The sequence below is a fragment of the Canis aureus genome, chromosome 2, assembly GCF_053574225.1.
Source record: "Canis aureus isolate CA01 chromosome 2, VMU_Caureus_v.1.0, whole genome shotgun sequence".
NCBI classification, from domain to species: Eukaryota; Metazoa; Chordata; class Mammalia; order Carnivora; family Canidae; genus Canis; species Canis aureus.
In genome coordinates this window covers 49,721,617-49,734,193 of record NC_135612.1, presented here as the reverse complement: position 1 = coordinate 49,734,193, position 12,577 = coordinate 49,721,617, and the positions used below count along the sequence as shown (strand labels likewise).

The following is a 12,577-nucleotide window of genomic DNA, read 5'->3' as shown; positions in this document are numbered from 1 at the left end:
AGACCTTTTCATTTTTCTTCGTAGTGCTGTATAATATGTCATATGTTATAAGATATATAGTATTATAACGTATACCTATAAAATATTTTAAATATTATTTGCAATTGCTTTTATTCAATGCACTAGGAAGATAGAGCATGCTTGTAGGCTTTGGTTAATCTTATTTCCTTCTCTCTTTATTTCTTTGCCACATATTTATTGTAGGGTCTGCTTTGTGCTAGGCATCATGCTGCAGGAGTGTCCTCAGAGGTACTTAAATTCAAGAAGCACGGGCTTAGCACAGAGATAAGTTATAGCACTTTTCCAATCTCCATCCAAGGAAGATCCATCTTCTCCAGCCTAGTTGACTTTCATGGTCCTATGGAAGGCGGATTCCCACTGAGATGCCACTCACCATCTTAATCCTTGTTCTTATTTTATACATACAAGAAACTATCTGATGACTTGGATTCTGATTCATACATTCCACAAAGTCTGAGTCTTTTGGTCAGTGTGGTCATTATGTTACTCATTATAAATTAATAAACTGACATTCTGTGTTCTATTCACAAGTTTTTGAAAATTGTGTTAGTGTGAGATCACCCCTGAGAAGTGGTTACATTCTCTCTGACTCTTGATGCATAAATTCCTTGCCTGAGGAATCGACTCTGGAACTTGGTGAGTTTATCAAAATAGTGTCCCCTTTTGAGGTCTCCTGGTGCTCAGTTGGTATGTATGAATTTTGTTTGAAAACACTACATAATCAAATTTCCAGACAAGTGACAGGGCCCACTTTGGGTAAAGAAAAAAAGAAAAAATACTGTTCTTAGATTGGAAAATATTACTAATAATAGTTCTAGTCTCACAGGACTTTTTTGGGATTCATTAACAAGTTTTTGAGATTCATTCATGCCAAGCTATTTAGCTCTGAGTCATTTTTTTTCTCTGCAATAGAATGAACCTATGAATATACTACAATTCATTTACCCATTCTACTGTTAGTGGACACTATAGTTGGTGCTGAAAGCTGGTTTGCTTTGATAAATCATGCTGCTTGAATTTTCACATTCAAGTCTGCCAGTACACATGTGGATGCACAAGCTTCTTTAAGCTACCAACCTAAGGGCAAAACCACTGTATCAGAGTGGATGCAAATATTCAACTTTGCTAGGTCACTTTTCAAATGTTTATACCAATCTTAGTGGGTTTTGAGGTAAAAAAAAATCAATAAATGCTATAATTCATAATAAAGCTGTAAGCATGAATAATGAATAGGTTTTCAGGGAAAAACAATCACATTTGCAGTTTACTGATTTTGTACAAGTAAAAAAAAGATGATTTCTAAAAGGAAGATAAAGTGATAAGTATCTGAAAGTTGAATTTCAATGAATTGCTGATTCATTTGTCCCCTAGATCTATGTGTAAAGAAATTTTCCCATAGTGACACAAAACCTCTGGAGCTTTTGTATCATTTTCTTGCAAAGCACAAGACCTCTTATAAGTTAGTCGAGTTTCCTTCTCCCAGAAAATTGCAAGAAAAAGAAAAAAAAAAGATTTTCTTAAGAAACTGATTAATTTAATCACAGAGACCAAAAACTATAAAGGAATCATTTAAAGGAGCACTCTTCTAATAAAAAGCACAATTATCCTATTGTTTGAGTGCTTCAAAAACCATCCTGAGAGTTCAAGACAAACATTGTGTGCAGCAGGACACAGAGAGAGCCGCTGACAGAATGGGGTATTATGACAGTGTTGGATGCTGAATAAAATCGATAGCATACAATGTTGAAGAGCAATTGCACTGCCTGAAAATTCAGAGAGGTATCTGACTTTACATTTGGATATAGTCACTGAGGGGTGGTATTAGTTTCCTGGGGCCACTGCAAAAAGTGAGTACAAACTGTTGTGGGGGCTAGAAGTGTAAAATGAATTACCCCGAGCTGAAATCAAGGTTCTGGCAGGGCCATATTCCCTCTGGAGTCTCTAGCGCATACTTGCTCCTTACGGCTTCCAGCTTCTGGTGGCTGCTCTGTGACATATAACCACTGGTGTTTTTGCACAATTGGCAAGCATCACATGCTTTTCTTGGCTTGTGATAGCATCATTCCAATCTCTGCCTCCATCCTGGCATTGCCCACGTGGACTTAATCCCATCTGTGAAATCCCTACCTTTCCCGGGTAAGGTAACATTCACACTTTCCAGGGATTAGGGCCTGATATTTCCTGTGGCTGCCCTTTTGCCCATTCTCTGGGCAGAGTGGGGGTCACTGTGATATGCATATGAAGTGCATGACTTTTTATTCCATTTATTACTGAAATTGTGCGTTTCAAGAGGAAAGATTTTAAAATATTTAATCAGTCTTACTTTGTGGGCCATGATGTTCACTTAACGAGGGTCTTTGGGAAAAATATTGGTGGAGCACCAGCTGATTTACAGCAAGAAAGACTTTTCTTAGCTGCATCAAAGGGATGGATCTTGAGTGTCAAACCACAAAATGCTTTCTCACAAAGAATAACTGGCACCTAACCGTATGCCTCCTAATCTTCACTTAGCATTGAAGGAAATACTAAAAATTGTGAATAAGAACAAATCATGACCTCTATGTGCACTGGAGAAACACACGGTTAGGGCAACATTGATTTCCCCAGTGAGTACGCTGCTTTGGTTGGGGGAATAATATATTTTTGTCTTTGAAATAAGGGATGACGCTAAAATAGTTTTCATAATGCTATTTATGTCTTAATTCATAAACCTCAGTAGCTCGAATAGTGTAAATTAGAGGTCTAACCTATCATATTAGAGGCAAAAAACCTCTACATGGGTACTCAGGACACGATAGCAGGATTTCTTCACTAGGCTGAACTGTACTGTAGAATTTGCTTGTGTAGAGTTTGACCATTTACCTATTCTCTTCTCTTGTTAGATTAAAAGATGAAGATGAAGATAGGGTGTTTGATATGAAAAAATCCATATCCACATTCAAATACGGCAATGGGATATGAAAGGGTGAAAGTTGTCTGTCTTCAAAGTCATCTCCCCCAGAAACATTTACCTTCTGACTTTCAGATGTCATTGATGGTCAGTGTAGCATCCAATGGGGCAGGGAAAGTGCTGTCCAGTGAGAAACTATGTTGTCTTAAAAATAAAATTTGATTTGAGATTTAAAAAATCCACTTTACTGAGGTATGACCAACATGTAAAAAGCTGTGTATGTTTAATGTACACAGCCTAGTGAGTTCGGGGATGAGTATATACCTGTGAAGCCATCAATACCACTGAAGCCATAAACATATCGGTCACCTCCCAAAGTGGAAACCATTTCCTTTTTTTTTTTTTAATTTCCAAAATTTGTATACAGGCAGCATCAAACACTACTAAACTTCAAACATGTACCAGAACCAGTGGTCCACATTTGTGCTGAGCAAGCTTTGTCTTCTCTGCACATGGACACATTTGAGAAACATTCTCCCATCTATGCCTACTCTAAGTGAGGCATTGGAGGAAAAAAGATGAACAAAACATTCTATTCGTCAAGGATTTGAAATTTAACTGCAAGATGAATATATATAAAGAATGCTGGAATAATAAGGTGGAGTATGGTGTGTAATTATACAAAGGAATTGGTATTTGCTTAGCAGCACTCAGGTAAGTAGCAAAACTAAAGCTAAGAGAGGATTTTCTGGCTGTATCACTGTATTTGTAGTTTTAAAAAATTTTAAAATTTAGCGTGGAAAATGTTTAACATATACAAAAGAGTGCTCTGTGTTGAGCCATCATTCATCCATTTCACAAATCCAATAATGATAAAACCCATGATCATTCTAATTTCATCTATATGCCAACTGCTTCTTCCCACTCTACTCCCTGGATTATTTTTGAAGCAAATCTCAGATGTGTTATTTAATTTATAAATATTATTAATCTGTCTTCAAAAATATGTGATTTGAAAAAAATCCCTGCAATATCATTGAATGACATAAATTTACTACTTTTCAATCTTGAATATTTGATGAGTGTCTCAAATTTTTCTGATTCTCTTGTAACAATGTGCATGTGCACAGGAACTTGTGTGCACCTGTGCATGTGTTATGTGTGCATGTGCATGCGTATGCATGCATGTATGTGTGTGCATGTGTATGTATGTGTGCATATGTTTATACTTGGTTTATTGGGATCAGGATGCAAACAAGGTCCATTTATTGTATTTTATTGATTTATCTCTTTAGTGTCTTTTTAATTTTTGGTTGCCTTTCCTTGTTTTCTTTTTTCTGACCTGACCATTAGAAAAAAATTATGTGGTCAAATTGATCCGATTTGTCTTACTGCTTCTGGATTCTCTGTCATGATTAGGGAAGATTTCCCCACTCCTAGGTTAGATACATTCACCCTTGTTTTCTTCTGTCTCATTTCATACTTTACTTTTAAACCTCTGATCTGTTTGAAATTTATTCTAGTGTATGGCATGAAGAATCAATCTAATTTTCTATTTCCCCAAATGACTCTCCAAATTTCCTAGTGTCATTTATAAAATGTTCATCCCCACAATGATCTTTTTAATTTCTTTATCTTGTTCTTCAAGGGAGAACATTAGTGTGAGAGAGATGAACTAATATTATTCAGACATTATAACAAATAAGGCAATCCATATGTACTGACATAGATAAATGTCCCTCATATATTAAAGTAAAAAAAAAAGATACAGAAGAGTATGCATTATGAATCAACTTTTATTTAAAATACTTGTTTGTATATAGGCATATGCAAATGATATATATTTATGTTACATATAAAATATAAAAATAATGTATATTTATATAATATATATTTATATCACAGATATAATTTATACATATAAAATAAGATATTCTTTATATATATGAAATACCTGGAAGGATATTCTTCAAATTGTTAATAATGGCTGGTAATGGTTTCCTCTAGTAATGGGATGGGGGTAGAATTTTAATTTTTTTCTTTGTATATTTCAGGATTTAGTTTTTCTTTCTTTTTTTTTTTTAAAGATTTTATTTATTTATTCATGAGAGACAGAGACGCAGAGACACAGGCAGAGGGAGAAGCAAGCTCCCTGCAAGGAGCCCGACGTGGGACCCAATCCCCGGACCCCAGGATCAGGCCTGGGCCAAAGGCAGGCGCTAAACCACTGAGCCACCCAGGGATTTAGTTTTTCTATGAGAATGGGTCTGCTTAAAAAATTCAAATCTGAGAAAAATAGGGCATTAGCATATGCTGAATTTCATTTAACGAATGTGTGTTTTAAAAGATTTTTATTTATTTATTTATTTATTTAAGAGAGAGAAAAATGCATGTGCAAGAGAGTTGGGGGAGGGGCAGAGGGAGAATCTTTAAGCAGATTCCTGGCTGAGCACTGAGCATTGAGCAGGACTTAGGGTTTGATGAGATCATGACTCAAGCTGAAACCAAGAATCAGATGCTTAACCAACTGAGCCACCCAGGTGCCCCTAACAAATATTTCTTGAGTTCTGTCTACTAGATTTGCTTGTATGAACTATGTCTATAGTTCTCTGACTCCATATTTAAAAACCATCTACCTGTTCTGCTTCTGTTTCCTCCTCTCTTAAAAAAAGAAAGAAAGAAAGAAAGAAAGAAAGAAAGAAAGAAAGAAAGAAAGAAAAGAAAAAAAAGCTTCAGAATGCACTCTGAACAAATAATTAGGAGACCTGAGGTCTTGTCTCCATTTTTCCAGGCTAGCTGGTGAACATGAGTTGGTGCCTGTCTTCTCTGACCCTCTGGGTCTGTATCTATTAAATGGAGGCTTGGATCAGATCCTCTCTGTATTGTGACGTCCTTCTCTGGAATTACATGACCTGAAAATATTTACATGTATTCTGCATGTGTCATCTGACCAGTCCATTCCAGCCAGGCTGGATAGTTCCAGTACATTCCTGTCTATGCAGCTTGGCTGGAATACAGTATGAGAGAGCATCTACTCTGTTGGATTATGTCCATTCTGCAGACTAGGATAGCGATTTATTTATTTAATTTATATTTAGTAAGTATCATAGTTGGAAAATGCTGGGCAATTTTTAGGAAAGGAATTAAAATGGGATTATATAAGCCCCTTGAGTCGTACATTTATATTTATTTTTTTGGATATTGAAGTTATTCTATTGTATTCAATAATTTTTTGAATAACAAGTTTTTATATAGCCTTTTAAAATTTTCTGAGGACAGTATGATTGCTTTTTAAATGTATTAACTTAAGCAAAGTCAGCTATATGTACGTGATTCTAGTGTTTATTTTTCACACAGGATGGAGCTTACATGCCAGCTGACTTCCTCATCTGTGCTTAGCTGAAAAAATAGCTTTTTTTCCAATGCCACAGGGATTGTTGGTTGGATCGATCAATGTATATCTGAGTACTCTGCTTGAAGACAATTAAAGGAATCAATTTCGACTGTGATTTTTTCACATTACAAGCTGCCATTGGAAGCTAACACTAACATAAAATACATTTCTCTTAAATGTATAAATACATTTCTCTTATATGTTCATTACAGAAAATTTGAAAAATTTTCAGCCTTTTACTTGGAGATAACAATTGTAATGATTGTTAAGGGTGTATTATTAATCCCTAATATTTATTCCATGCATATATTTATATGATAGGATATAAATTTGAGATATTAATCTAGGTAACTTCCCCCACTGCATTCCCTTGTACTCTACTACCCTGGGGGTCATCCTTCACTCCTCCCTCTACTCCACCATTTCTTTGAAGTTTGACAATTGCTTTGTCAAACTATTTTCAGAATTAAAAGCCTTGAATGTCTAGCTCTTAGATGTGAATATTTTAAAAGTTCTCATCCTGATGAGTTCAGTGCATAAAATTGGGAATAAACAGCTAAAAGGGAAGAGGTGCCAGGTTCCAAATCTCTCACAGGAGATGAGGAATCCCCAGCCTGGGGCAAGGCCTTGTGGGGACATAGAGTCCTTGCCAAGAGAGACGTGGGTGAGGCTGGCCCTCAGGGGGAGCAAGCCCTGAGCTGCTGCCCCAGCCTCTGTCTGAGCGAATACCATCTGCTGTTGGCCGTGGGGAGCCTGAAGGGAGCTGTGTCAGGGCCCCCTGGCCATCATGTCCCACATGAGTAAGTATTTGTATTATGAGTGCCAAGGAACCAAGTCGATGTTCTCTCCTTGCCATTGTGCTAGAAACGCCCACGGAGATCAGCCGGTGGTTTTTTGGCATACTGATCAGCTGGCACGAGTGCTGTCCATCTGTTCCCTGAGACACTGCTAGTCTCCATCCAAATTACCTGTGTGTGGCCAGTGTCTGCTTCATTGGTCAACAACACTTGTGAGCCTAGCTGGAGACTATGCCCTGGACAACTGGAGGAACAGTGGTCAGGTCATATGGAAAGACCCAGCTATGGTTCTTTGGTGGAACTGTGTTAATCAACTCTCTGGGAGCACCTGTCTCGTCTCTTAAACACCCCAAGGCAGGATCATACTGTATAGCTTATCTGGAGACCCTGCCTTTCCCCTTTATAATCTGATCATACACTTCCTCCTGCAATGAAATATTCTTCCAGAGAGTGATTTTAATGGTTTCAGAGCATGTGCAGCCACCATGATTTGCTTTAAAAATCCCCTCGTGTTGAACACTAAGGTGACTTCCAGTGATTTGCTGCTGCAAATGTTACACTGCATGTAACAGCGACTTTCCTTGTGAAATCTTTGTGAACATCTCTGAATTGAAAAATGGCGGGAAAGCGTGAGATAAATACTGTGAACATTATACCCTGGGTTTTGGCCTAACTTTCGGGATTACTAGTGGCCCATAAAGCAGCTGAGGCTCCAGCTGCTTTGCAGATGGGCAATGCTAGCAGAGGCTCAATATGGGCTTAACACACTGGTGGGAGAAGAAAGAGAGACACAGGAATATAAGATTGCCATGGAAACATGCTCCTTGACTAAATACATCTTGGTATCTTAGAGTCTGTGATGACCTGTGTATGTGAAATGAGGTCCCACTTGGAGCTCAACAATTTCAGATGAGATTCTCTAGACTGCAGCAGCCCTTACCTTCCTTTTTACAACTAAGAAGTCCAGTTGGAGTTGTCCCTATACATGTACAGAAAAGCCATGAAATATTAATTCTCTGTTACTGACTCTTAGAGAATCAGTTCCTTTCAAATCAATGCATTTTGCATTATGCATAAGAACACCACAAAGTCACACTTCTCATTGTCCTTTGGGTTTACCATGTGGGAGGACCAGGAATACAGACCCATGGAAGATGCCGACTGGGAGGGTTGAAATCTTTTTCTGTGTTTTTACTACAGAATATTCTCAATCAGGGCCAAGGAACAGGAGTGTGTTCCTCCTCAAACAACTCAAGACTTGGAAGCATGAGGTTTGTTGAGATCCAATGCATCAGTTTGATTTTTTCCCTCTTTGATAGTAAGGAAAGGAGAATGACAGAACTTTAACATATTTTATCTCTGTTTATCTGCAAGGAACACATACTCATTATGGGAATCTGGAGAATACAGAAAGACATAAAATCTTTAAAAAAATTTTTTCCCTTTTAAATAGACTATTTTTAAAACAGTTTTAGGTTCATAGCAAAATTCAGTGGAAAGTTCACAGAGTTCCCATAGACCCTCTGCCTCCACCCTTCAGAGTGTCCCCTATCATCAACATCCCCAGCCCCCAGAGTGCTGTGCTTGTTAAACTCACTGAACCTACATTGATTCATCATCCCCCAGAGTCCACAGTTGACATTAGGATTCACTCTTGGAGTTGGACATCCTACGGGTTTGGACAAGTGCATAATGACATGCATTTACCACATGCTATCACACAGAGTAGTTTCACTAAAAATCCTCTGTGTTTTGCCTATTCATCCTTTTATTTTTAACCTACTTGTGTCTTTATATTTAAAGTAGGTTTCTTTCTTGTTAACAACATATAGTTGAGTCTTGCTTTTTTTTTAAATAAGTATTTTTTTAAAATTTATTTATTCAGAGAGAGAGAGAGAGAGAGAGACTGAGAGGCAGAGACACAGGCAGAGGGAGAAGCGGGCTCCATGCAGGGAGCCTGACGCCGGACTCGATCCCGGGTCTCCAGGATCAGACCCTGGGCTGCAGGCGGCGCTGAACCGCTGCGCCACCGGGGGTGCCCGAGTCTTGCTTTTTGATCCACCCTGTCAATCTTTATCTTTTAATTGGTGTACTTAACCATTGACTTTTAAGGTGATCATTGATAGAGTTGCATTAATAGCTACCATATTTGTTTCCAGTTTCTATTTATGGTCCTTGTTCTTATTTTTGTCTTACATTCTTTTTCCATCAATTGCAGTTTTAACTGAGCATTTTCTATCACTCTGTTTTCTCTCCTTTCTTAGCATGTTAATTAGACTTTTTTCCCACTTTTTTAAGGGTTGCCCTAGATAAAGTTTGTAAATACACTTACCACAAATCCAAGACCACTTTCAAATAATGCTATATTGCTTTGTGAGTCATGCAAATACCTTATAATAACAAGACATTCTAAATTCCTTCCTCCTGTCCCTTACTTATACCTTGTATCATTGCTGTAGTTCATCTCACTTATACAGAGGCATACAGAGATACATGTGTATATACACACACACACTTATGCTTCTTTATGGAATTGCATATACTTGTGTGTTTATATATAATAATAAGCATACATAATGGAACACATCATTGCCATTTGTTATTTTTAACACACTCTTAAAAATCTGTCAGATCAGTTAAGAGTAAGAAAAAAAGTTACTTCATGTACACCTTCTCTGCTGGTCTTTCTTTATGTAGGTCTTAATTTCTGACCTATATGCATTCCCTTCTGTCAGAGGAAGTCACCGAGAGGACCTGACTGCTGATTGATTCTCGAGCCGCCCCAGGGCAATCGAAGACTCCTCACCTCTCTCTGTCCTTGGAATCCCTCCCTGTTCTTGGAATGTCTGCTCTGCCCACCCTTCCACCGTGGGATCCATTTTCAAGTATGTAGTTTTGAGAGAATAAGGTGCTATTGAAATAAACTAGATGGTGTTCTACTGAATGCAGAACCAGAGATTTGATCACACCCCAGGCAGGGTGCAGAGATCCACTGGTCCTGCCACCTGCTAAGATGAACCTCATAGGTAAGCTCCCTTGTTCATTAAACCTGCCACCTTCCAACCTAGAGTGGCTGTTTCTCTCTTAGGTCGCTCCGAGGTTTCCATTCAACTCTTTCTCTCTGAAAAGAAACCTTCTTCTTCTTCTTCTTCTTCTTCTTCTTCTTCTTCTTCTTCTTCTTCTTCTTCTTCTTCTTTCTCCTTCTCCTTCTCCTTCTTCTTCTTCTTCTTCTTTTTCTTCTTCTTCTTCTTTTCTTTTTCTTCTTCTTCTCCTTCTCCTTCCCTTCTCCTTCTTCTTTTCTTCTTCTTCTTCCTTCTAAATTTAAAGATTTATTTATTTATTTGAGAGTGAGAAAGAACTAGCAGAGAATAGGGTCAGAGGGAGAGGGAGGAGCAGAGTCCTCACTGAGCAGGGTATTGGATGCCAGGCTCCATCCCAGGACCCTGGGATCATGATGTGAGCTGAAGAAGATGCTTAACAGACTGAGCCACCCACGTGCCCCTGAAAAGCTTCTCTTAATCTGTATCTTGTAAGACAAGTCTACTGGTGACAATTTCCCTCAATTTTTGTCTGAGAAAGTATTTATTCTTCACTTCTGAAGGATAGTGTGTCAGAATGCAGAATTCCAGGTTGGTGGGTTTTGTTTTTTTTTTCTTTCAACACTTCAAACAGTTCACCTGTTGCTCTCATGGTTCCCAAAGAGAAATTGGATGCAGTTGTTACCTTTGAACCCCGACAAGTGAGGGATTTTTTTTTTCCTCTCCAACTTCTTTCAAGATTTTTTCTTTGTTTCTCTGCAGTTTGAATGTGATACATCTAGGTACAGATTTTTCTCAATTTATCCTCATTGTTCTCTGGATCTGTGGTTTGGTGTCTGACATTAATTTTGGGGATAGTCTCAGTTGTTCTTGCTTCAAATGTTTTTTCTATTCCTTCCTCTCTTCTCCTCTTGATGTCCCCATTACTTGTATGTTATGAATTCTATGGGGGGAATTCTTGTCTCAACTGCATGATAATTTTTTTTTAAATTGGAGTATAGTTGGCACATAGTGTTACATTAATTTCAGGTTGTGTTGTCCCAGTTCTTGGATATTTTGTTCCACTTTTTTTCAGTTTCCTTTTTTGTTTTTCAATTTCTTTTTTCTTTCTTTCTTTCTTTTTTAAATTTATTCATGAGTGACACACAGAGAGAGGCAGAGACACAGGCAGAGGGAGAAGCAGGCTCCATGCAGGGAGCCAGACATGAGACTCGATCTCAAGTCTCCAGAATCAGGCGCTGGGCTGAAGGCAACACTAAACCGCTGAGCCACCCGGGCTGCCCTAGTTTTCAATTTCTTTTTTTTTTTTTTTTTTTTCATTTTTCGGCACAAGCTGTATAAAGAACAGAACACATTTTTTTTTTTCACATTTTACTCAGTCCAACAAGCCCAAGCTGTTGGGCTGTTGCTCTTAACAATCAGTGGAGGCTTCAGGCTTTGCCACTTAGCACATTGTCCACGGCTCTGGTTACCTGATCAGCACTCAGGCTGTTCAAAGAGACATTCTTCTCTTGGGCAAATGCGTAGCGGGTCCAGAGTTTGGGCTGCACATCGGAACACTCGCTGGTTAGGATTGGCAGGTCAGGAGTCGCCTTCTTCAGCTCTACATAGTGTTTCTTGATGAATTCCCTGACGCCCTGACTGCCGGGCGAGCACTGGCACAAGTGGACACGAATCTCACGCAGGGCAACTTTGGCCCCAATTCTCAGACTCGCTGTGGCAGCTGCCATCTCTGCTAGTGCCTAACTCCCCCTAGTTTTCAATTTCTATGGACACATCTTCAAGGTTGCTCAGCCATGTCCTGTCCACAAATGAACCTGTTAAAGGCATTCTTTGTTTCTATGACAGCATTTATGATTTCTAGCATTTTTAAATTCTTTCTTAGCATTTCCATCTCTCTGCTAACATTATCCTCCTGTTCTTCCATCTTATCCTTTTTTTCCTTTAGAGCCCTTAGCGTAGTCATCATAGTTGTTTTAAATTCACCTTCTGATAATTCCAACATCTCTGCCATATAGGAGTGTGGTTTTGATGTTTGCTGTCCCTTCAAACTGTTTTTTGCCTTTTAGTTTGCCTTATAATTTTTTGTTGCAAGCTGGACATGATGTGCTGGGTAAAGGAACTGCAGTAAAGAGATTTTTCATAATACGGTGGTAAGGTACAGGGGGAGGGAAAGTGTTCTGCAATCCTGTGATTAGGTATCAGCCTATTAGCAAGTCAGCACCCATGGGCTGTGAACTTCACCGATGACTCTCAGTCTCCCTCCTCCTGGCTTAGGTGGGACAGGATGACTGATGTTGGATATTTCTCTTCCCCAATGTCGGTTAGGCTCTGACAAACCCTAGTGGGGTCAACAGTTTCTCTTGAGGGCAGGTCTTGTGAAGAACAGAATGTTCTGGCATATTTCAAAATGGCCACATTTCTCCTTCCCTTTGCC

The 12,577-nt window shown here is 38.7% G+C and overlaps 1 pseudogene; it reads right to left on the bottom strand.

Moving 5' to 3' along the window:
- Positions 1-11,433: 11,433 nt before the first annotated feature.
- Positions 11,434-11,992, bottom strand: LOC144290673 (NADH dehydrogenase [ubiquinone] 1 alpha subcomplex subunit 2 pseudogene; annotated as a pseudogene).
- Positions 11,993-12,577: the final 585 nt, after the last annotated feature.